Genomic DNA, 10,068 nt, shown 5'->3' with positions numbered 1-10,068 from the left:
AAATAAATTGGTTACACCAACCTGAGTATCTCTGATGGTGTGACAATGATTTCTCATTGTAACCTCAAAAATTGACAGTGTTTTCATACATCAGTCTCATGATCTCCGTCCATTTCAATCTATCTGAACAGATGTATCTGTTCGTGTGATGACAAAATTAGCTATATGAGCATGCAGCATTGAGGTTCTGAGACATGGGACATTCAACAGAGAATATATCTCTTTCTTACAGATGGGATAAGCCCAGATTTTGCTATTGTAACAAGATCATGATGTTGCTTATGAGGATTTTCTTTTATTTAAAACTTTAGTTCAATAAATAAACTTTTTAGCTATCCCCAAAATACTGGAAAGAAACCATGTTTTGTGAGGATTATTTGCTTGTTTGTTTTGTTCCAGCACAGAGTAATATCCTATAATATTTATTCTTAATTACAGTGGTTTAAATAAGATCAAGAAGGGAATTGGCACTTTCAGAATAAAGGTGTAGGGAAACCTTTATTTAGTAGAAATTTAGTGGAAAGAAGATACTTGAATCAGACAGTTACCAATTCAATTCAAGGACTGTGAATTGCTTGTTGGAAGTGTGGGGGAAACCACTCTCACACACAAATCAGAATTGGGTCTCAGAGTGCCAAAAGAATTTGCAAAAATAAGTGAAGACAATAAGAGAAAGGCAGATCGCTGAGTCATTTATAAAGCACCTTCATATATGCTATCTTCTTTTCTTTTTTTTCCTATCAATAATTACATGAGTTAGGACAATATTTCCATTTTACAGGGGAGATAATGTATTCATAGTATGTGACAGGAATTGTCTAAGGTCACACAGATGAGCAAAATAGATGTAGCATAACATAGCTAACATGACATCGATAGAAAAATGAGTCTCTTAATTCAAGGTTATAACTCCAAATCTCATGCCCCGTGACATGTTTTAAAAATTATATTTTATTCTGCTATTTATCTACTTAATTTAACTACTTTATTAAAGGCTTATTATGAGTATAATTCTTATAATCTCATGTATACTTTTCCAAGCCACTTTAATCTTCTAATGGGATACTTTAAATGTTATTGCATATGTATTCATAACTATTTTTGTTGGTTGTGGTCATCTTGTGATCCACCAGGGTGCCTTTCTCCTATTGTCTTCAATTATTTTGGCAAATTATTTTGGCATTCTGAGACCCAATTTTGATGTGTGTGTGTGTGTGCCTGTGTGTGTGTGAGTCATTTCCTCCACACTTCCAACAAGCAATTCTCAGACACCAGCTGTGTCAATTCAATTCTGACACTGTCTACTGAGCAATGGCATCAGATTCCACAGTTAATGGTTTAGTCTTATTAGACTATCCCCCTCATACACTCTTGAGGAGCAACTCACAAACCCAGGTTGTCACCTATATTTTGATCAACTAATTATAAACCAGATGTTTCCATAACCACCTCTTTGAGTTCCATTAATATGCTAGAGCTGCTCACATAACTCAAAAAAACAACAACACATTTACTTACTAGATTGCCAATTCATTATAAAACAATGTAGCTCAGGAGCAGCCATATGGGAGAGATACATGGGCAAGCTGTGGGAAATGATCCAGGAGCTTCCATGCCCTTTCTGGGCATGCCACTCCCCTGGCATCTCCACATGTTCACCAACCCAGAAGCTCTCTGAACCCTGCCCTTCTGGGATTTCATGGAGGCTTCATTACATAGACATGCTAGATTACATCATTGGCCATTGGGTTTTGATTCCATCTCCAGCCCCTCTCCCCTCCCTAGGAGTGGGACTGGAAGTTCCAACCCTCTAATCACAATGTTGGTTCTCTTGGCAACCAGCCCCCATCCTTAGGTGCTTTCCAAAAGTCATGTCATTAACATAATGAAAAACACCTTTATAGCTCTCACCACTTAGCAAATTCCAAGGGTTTTAAGAGCTCTGTGCCAGAAATGGGGACAAAGACCAAATATATATTTCATATTATAAATCACAATATCACAAAATACTCCCAAATTCTACCACTCTGTGATTAACATGACATTTCCAAAATTCTCCAAATGTCCACATGGAATAAATGTCATGGTATGAGGTAAGACTTCCATGACATCTAATTCACACTATGCACTTTAACAAATCTTTAGCAACTTCAGTAAGGTTATGCAAAGTCTAGTTGAGAGTTAGTTTGTGCTTACCAGTCAGCTGTCCTACAAATCCCATCATATTCTGTCTGTAATCCAACATACCTGAGATCAAGTCATAGATCCATAGCTCTGTGAAATTGGCCGATATGTTTCTCTATAAAATGGTAATAAATATTAGGCTGTGAAGATTTCATTAGATAATACATGAAAGCAAATAGCACAATATCTTGCCTATAAGTAAGTGGTCAGTCAATAAATAATAGCATGTACAATCCTAAAATGATTCATAATAATGTATTTTTCTTTTCTATAGAGTGAAGTGAGTTTTGTCTCTTCCTATTTTTTTTAAATTTGATTCTTAATTTTATCCTGGAAGCCATAAAACAAGCCCACTACATATAATAATAGCTACTAATAATCAAGTCTTTGTCTTATATTATCTGGTATATTTATGATAGTTTAGTAAGGTAGGTCTGATTTTGTTTGTTTGTTTGTTTTAACAATTGAGTATTTTAACAAAACTCTGGCCCAGAAGTCTTCATGATGGTTATAACAAGAGATGGAGATAAGATTTAAACTACCTGGCTGTTCCCTTTCCAATATGCTTTTCTTCTATTAGGTTAAACTGGATTTCTGTTTCAGGGAACAAAATGCAAATGTGTGAGAGAGTTGGCATATTACCCCCATCATTTTGTCATCAGTAAAATTTTAGGTGCCAATGAATATCAGTGGGAGATATATTTATTTTGAAGGGGTGATTTCTAGAATCCCTTAACTTATATGCAAAAGATAATAAAACTTCTACACATATGTCTAAAGCTGTCTGCCATGTTTAGAATCTTTGAATGGATTCAGATGCTGCTCTTAAAACTGGTTTAAATGGAAAGTTTGGGATTTAGGGCTTTGACCAAACAGATTGGCCAGCTGAAGGCAGAATGCTTTTATCCAATATAATTTTATAACATTTTGAAGACCTAGGATTTGAAAGTGATGTTGCATATAATACAAGTTTATAGTTGCTAGTAGCCACCAATACTAGACAGTCAGGAAGAAGGCAGGTTGAATATTGAAATAAATTTGAATTCAAGGTGATAACAAACGAAACATTTCTTTGCTTAGTTCTAAAATTTTGAACATGAGTATAATGGGCCACAAAGTTCTAGACTTGAAGAATTTTTACCCAAGAGAATATATTACCTGAAAGTATGATGATTTAAAAACAGTGACCAGTATTATTTTTTGCTTGCTAATTCAGTACAAGTAAAGAAGAGTGTCCCACAGTTCAATTCTTGCCATAGGAGGACAAAAGACAACAATGTAACTCTCCTTTCCTCTTCTTTGGCCCAGGCCAGTGCTGATAACCTTTTCAGGATAATAGCAAGAATTCACATAACAGCTTTGCTGGAAGTTCTGAGTATGAGGACTACCTAGGGCATGAAACACAGAAGGGAGGAATGTTTTGGCACCATCACTGCCTGTGGTCACAATAACTACAGAGGATAGGAAAACATATTTATTATATAAAATAAAATTCTGTGCTGAAATGTTGCATGGCTTCCATAAACAACTATTATCTGAAAAATAACAGAGCTGCATGCCTCTGCTGTATGTGAAGTTTTGGCTGGGTGTTTCTCTTATTTTGAAGGATTGTTAGTCTTTCCCCATATTTAATGATTTTGAAAATTGAAGAATACCAAAGAAAGATTATTTTGTCCCAGTGATAAAAGTTTAATATTACACAGTATATATTACCTCCTCCTATTTTAATAGAAACAGATTTATCATTCTTTCCAATCATACCTCTCAAACAGCCAGAATGGCCAGAATCAACCTGGCAGAATGACAACCAGAGTTGCTTTTCTGGAAAAACGTATATTCTAGGGATAAATAATGAAATTAATAAGACATATATAAGATAATTTAAAAGGCTTTTAAGCCATGAAGAAAATAAAATAATGCAACGTGTTAGAGGGTGGCTTTGGATATACTTATTTTTTAAATTTCTGCATTACAACTTTCCAGAAATTTCTCAATTTAAAGCAGCACAGTTTATCAACTTGATTTACACTTTTCGTAAGTCAGGAGTCTGGACATGAGTTACCTGGGCCACCTGCTCACTGTTTATCATGTTAAAATCAGAATGTTAACTGGTTACAGTTTCATTCAGAGCTCAGGGTCCTCTTCAAAGCTCTTTCAGTTCCTTGCCATTGTAGGACCAGGATCCTTGTTTCCTTGTTGGCTATTGGTCAAAAGTAATCTCAGCATCCTCAGGCCTTACCTTCCTCAGGTCCCTGTCATGTGACCTCCTCCATAGACACTCTCATAAATGACCTTCCACATACACAGAAGAATATCTCTGCTTTCAAAGGGCTCTCCTGATTAGGTCAGGGCCACCCAAGATAATTGCCCTTTGGATCAATTTAGAGTCAATTTATTAGGGACCTTCCCTCAATCTGCATACTCCCTTGTGCCAAATAACATGTAAAGATGATAAATAGCATAATTATGACAGTGAAATACCAATATAGTCACATTATACAAGAATTACATTATACAATTATACAAGAATATGGGTAATTGTGGGTCATCTTAGAATTCTGATTACCATATTGAGTAAGCCTAATTAGCATGGTCAAAAAAGACTTCCCAAAGAAGTAATATTTGAATAGAACACGAATGTTGAGAAGCAACTAGTTATATAATAATCCTGGAAAAAATTGTGAAGGCTCTACTGTGGAAGATAACTTTGTGTGTACAAGAAACAGAAGGTCAAGGGGAAAAGGATAAGATATGAGGTTGGGTAGATAGCAGCAGCTAGATGATGCAGGTTCTTGAAAGTCATGCAGATTTCAAATTTTAAGGTAAATAATAGGGTACATCATATGATCTATATGAAAATTTGAATTCAAAGTTCAATAGGAAATATCAGGATGATTTAAGCAATATAGTAACATGATCTATTTCTCTGTAAAATTTCAAAACCTTTCAGGTTTCTTTTTATAATTATTTTTTATGTTTGATAATTATAAATGCTCAAAAGAGGAGAAGTAATTATGAAAATATAACTCTTGATTCAGTCAGCAAAAAGAGTTTGCTATTGGCCTTAATTGTCAATGTAGGCTCCTCTGATGTTCCAAGATGACTATAAATTTAAAATTTAATTTCAAATTAAACCATTTGTGTACACAATTTTTTCTAAGTTTTCAAATGATTTTTCCTAGGTGGGTGAACTTTCTAAAGAAAAGATAAAAGTATAAAATATACTCAATCATTACAGAGGAAGTATTATTATTTGCCTTCCAATTGGTTCCAACCACTCACATTAATATTACACATCTACTTTAATTTTAAAACTTTGTGACTTGAAAACCACAAACAAAGTTTTAAAATTAAAGTAGATATTTAACCTTTCTTTGGACCAATAAAACATCTAGCTCACTTACTGACTTTCAAAAGTAAGTAAAAGATAGACCTGGAACTAAAAACCAGATCTGGTTTATGACCTCCGCTTCTTGCTAGATGGAGTAAAAGGGACATAATTTATCCTAACACAGGAAAAAAATAAAAAGAAAACCGGTTAACCCATTGTACACTATAGTGCTGTAGACACAAGCGGAGGACCTTTCCCACAGGCCATGCACGTCTATAAAAAAAAAAATGTTTTCCCTAAGTGGCAGCCCTGACCAACTTTAAAATCATTTTTTGTGAGAATTTTCAGCTGAAAATATTCAAGAACACCCGAATTGTGAGTAATATATTTAAAATATTCATTGCAAAACAATTCATTGGTTTTTTTAATTAAATTCAAAATATAGTGGCGTGTGGGGATGGTTTCCATTCTGGATGCGTGATAGTTAACTGGTTAAAATATGAAAAAGTAAAGTTCTCAATATATTAGACATAACATAATAAAAGAATATAACTGAAAGATGGGAAATTTTGATTGTCTGGAATTATTGCCTGGAGAAAGTTTCCAGGCTGTAGTGCAGGAGCGGGAGCCCATGTAGAACCTTATGTCTCCCTTCATTGAGGAGATGAAGTAAGAAGTTCAGGGAAGACCAGACAGCAAGAGTTTATAGGGCGGAGAACCAGAGAGGAGAGAGCCTGACAAAAACTTCAGAGATCTGTAAAGAATTCCCTTCCAGTACTCAGCTGAATACTGATTAGCACATACATATAAGGGAAGTACCCAAGACTGAGGGAAAAACAACAACAACAACAACAAAAGCCACTGGAAGAATTAGGCACATATAAGGGAAGTACCCAAGACTGAGGGAAAAACAAAAACAATAACAAAAGCCACTGGAAGAATTAGGGGGAACAATACCCAGAGCTCACATAGCACCATTAATAGTGCCTGTTTTCACCAGTCAGAGGGGAAAACCTTATAAAATACTATGGGCATTGGGTAGTTACTCATAGTGGTTATGCCTCAATAGTTCCAGCCAAACAAGCCTTAAAAGGAAATGTCAAACAAAAAACAAATTAAAAAAAAAACCACAGATTGTTGCTGCATAACCTAACAACACCTCAGTACAAAGCTCCAAAATATTTTAGAAAGATAAAAATAGCCAATACTCAAAAAAATAAAATTCACAAGTGTAGAATCCAATAAAAATTAAGTTTTTAAAAGCAGCAGGAAAATACAATAAATACTGAGGAGAAAATTCAATCAATTGACACTGATATAGAATGAATGTGGAATAAAATTGGTAGACAGGGACATTAAAATAGACATTATGACTGTATTCCAAATGTCCAAGAAGCCAGAAGAAATATTTACAACATAATATGGAGACATAAAAAATATTTTAAAATATCCAAATTGAACTTCTAGCAATTAAAACTAAAATATCTGTAATGAAAAAATACACTCGATGGGGTTAATGTCATATTAGACACTGCAGAAAAAGAGATTAGTGAAATAGAAACCATAACAATAAAAACTATACAAAGTGAAACCTGTAGAAAAATAAAGACTAAAAAAAAAATGAAGAAAGGATTGATTTCAAGATCCTTTGGGACAATTTCAAGAGGCCCAACATATGAATAATTGTAATCCTTAAATGAAAGAAGAGAGGAGAGCAAGAAATATTTTTCAAAGAAATAATCATAGCTGAATATTCAAAATTTGCTGAAAACAATAACTCCACAGTCTAACAAGTCAATGAACACCAAATGCAACATACATAAAAAGGACAACATAGCCCATCAGAATCAATGTTTAAAATTAGTGATAAAAAGGCCACTTAATTAGCATTTTTAGACAATTCTACCCAACAACACAACAATAAATTTATTTTAATGTGCACACTGAAAATTTACCACGATAGACTATATTCTGGCAAAAAAGGAAAAAGAAAGAAAAATTCAAGTAATAAAAAGTGTTTTTTCATCACAATGAAATTAAATTAGAAATCAATATTAAAAATATACTTGAAAAATCCTCAAATATTGGAAAGTAATTAGTATACTTCTAAATAATAGCCTTACAGAATAAAAAAACACAATTCTGCAAAAGTTCTTCAAGAAATTTGAAAAAAGAACACATTCCAAATCATTCTATGAGGCCAGACTTCTGCTGATACCAAAACTGGACAAAGAAATTAAAAGGAAAAAAAAAAACCCCTACAGACTTATATCTTTCATTAATATAAATCCAAAAGTTCTTAATGAGTAAATGACTATGCTAAAATCTGAATCAAGTCTCTGTGACAACAAAATCTCTTAGTAACAAAATCTCTTAGTAACATGTCCTTCAGCATGTTGTTTTGAGCTTCAAATTTCTCAGCTGAAAAGGAAGGTGGGTGGTGGTCATTCATTTCATTTTCGAGTATTGAGTTATTTTATGCTATACATGTGCTAGAGATATAACAGTAAGCTAAACATAGAAACAATGCTCAGCTTAATCAGGTGACAAATATTAAAATAATACTGAAAAATAAATAGCTGATTCTCAATTCTGGAAAATGGAAGCACACTTCTATGTTTTATTCATATGGACATAAGGAAATGTTGGGAATTGGGATGATTAGAAAGACTTCCCTGAAAATTATTTTTGAGTTTACAACTGATTGATAAGAGGCAGATAAACAGAGAGGAAGAGCATGAGCAGGATCCCCTTACAGTGGTTCTCAACCTTCCTAATGCTGCGACCCTTTAATACAGTTCCTCATGTTGTGGTGACCCTCAAACATAAAATTGTTTTCGTTGCTACTTCATAACTGTAATTTTGCTACTGTTATGAATCGTCATGTAAATATCTGATATGCAGGATGTATTTTCATTGTTCGCGACCCACAGGTTGAGAACCGCTGCTAGGAAGTCCTAACAGAGAAAAAAATGGGAACAGATGCTGGTGACAAAACAAGCATGGTTTTTCTAGGCCCTGGGTGTTGCCAGTGGTGGGCATGGGGGAGATTTCCTTGACAAAGTCTTCCTAACCAACGCTGCTGTTCTGTGGTTTCAAGTCAAAGAGAGGCATGGCCAGCCAGCAGAGCATGCTTTGTAAATTAGAAAATAGTTAATGTGAAGATTTGTGGGAGTTGCACTGGTTTCTTATTTTAAAAGACTATAACATTTCCCCCAAATTATTCTTAGTGTGGTGGAATCTTTTCATGGCGTGAAATTGGTGTTTACAAAGAAGCTTCTATTTCAACACTGACAAAGCTAGAGACACAGTTAGCTTAACTCCTAGGATGAAAATGTGCTCCATAGCATTAAATACGCAGCTTCTGGCAGTTTCTGAAGACGGCAATATGCATTCATAGTTTGATTAATTATAAATGTGTGCTTCTTGGCTGAAGAGAGGAGAGCTAGAGAAACCCGGGCTGTTTCACAGGCCAGAGAACAGAGGAGAATTTTCCCCACAAGAAAGTAGAGGGAAGAGGGAGGGCAAGAGCATCCTGTAAGCTGGTGACTGATGGGTTAGTAGTTGAGTGATCCTGGTGAAAAGTGTAGCACATTCCCACATGGGAGTCTTCCCTACCTTTCTCCAGGTTTGCTTTCTTTTTTAATTTTTTTTTAAAAATATCTTCTTATTGATCTTAGAGAGAGAGAGGAAGGGAGAGGTAGAGAAAGAACATTGATAAGAGAGAGAAACATCAATCAGCTCATGCCCTCTACTGGGCATCAAGTCCACAACCCAGGCAGGTGCCCTGACCAGAAATCAAACTGGTGACTATTGGGTGTGCGGGGATGATGCTCCACCACTGAGCCACACTGGCCAGGGCAGGTTTGCTTTCTAATGAGGACTGGACCACACCCTCTCTCCAGGATGGGGACTGTCTCCTTCCTGATCAAAACAAGTTCCTTTACTCCTATAGGAGGATTGCAATCTTATTTGATTTAGGCGTGTCTTCCACGAGAATTTAAGGAGTGCTCACTCTATGCCAGCTCTCTATTGGACACTGCAGATTCAGGGACACGAGAAACCATTTCTTACTTCAGTCTAGTGGAGGAGACATACATGAAAACAAATACCAAACACAATAATGCAAGGATATGGGGAATGTACAAAGCTCTAGGCGAATAGTAGAGAAAATTATTAATTCTCCCAAGGGGCATCATGTTGTGTTAAAAGGGAGGGACATTTGAGCTAGCTCTCGAAGGGTATGTGGCTGTGGAGATGAAAGCAAGTTTTCTCTAGGAAAAGAAGAAACAGGGGAGCTAAATGTACTGATGTTTGAAAATGTATCATACAAAGCAAGGCTGATAAGAGAGTTTGGGCCCAGATTGTGAAGAGACGTGAATGCCATGTTCATAATACTATAAATGAAAGAGAAAGTAATACCCCTGAATTGTTCATTAACATTCTTTCCAGTGTGTGTATTTTCTAGGCTGAGTAATTATCCAACAGGCAAGGAGCCATTGGTTCCTGCTACTATATGAGCCAGTTTATCAACATGGGACATCGTTTGTGCA

Source organism: Myotis brandtii, unplaced genomic scaffold, assembly GCF_000412655.1.
Source record: "Myotis brandtii unplaced genomic scaffold, ASM41265v1 scaffold931, whole genome shotgun sequence".
Lineage (NCBI taxonomy): Eukaryota > Metazoa > Chordata > Mammalia > Chiroptera > Vespertilionidae > Myotis > Myotis brandtii.
This window is presented reverse-complemented; position numbering follows the sequence as displayed.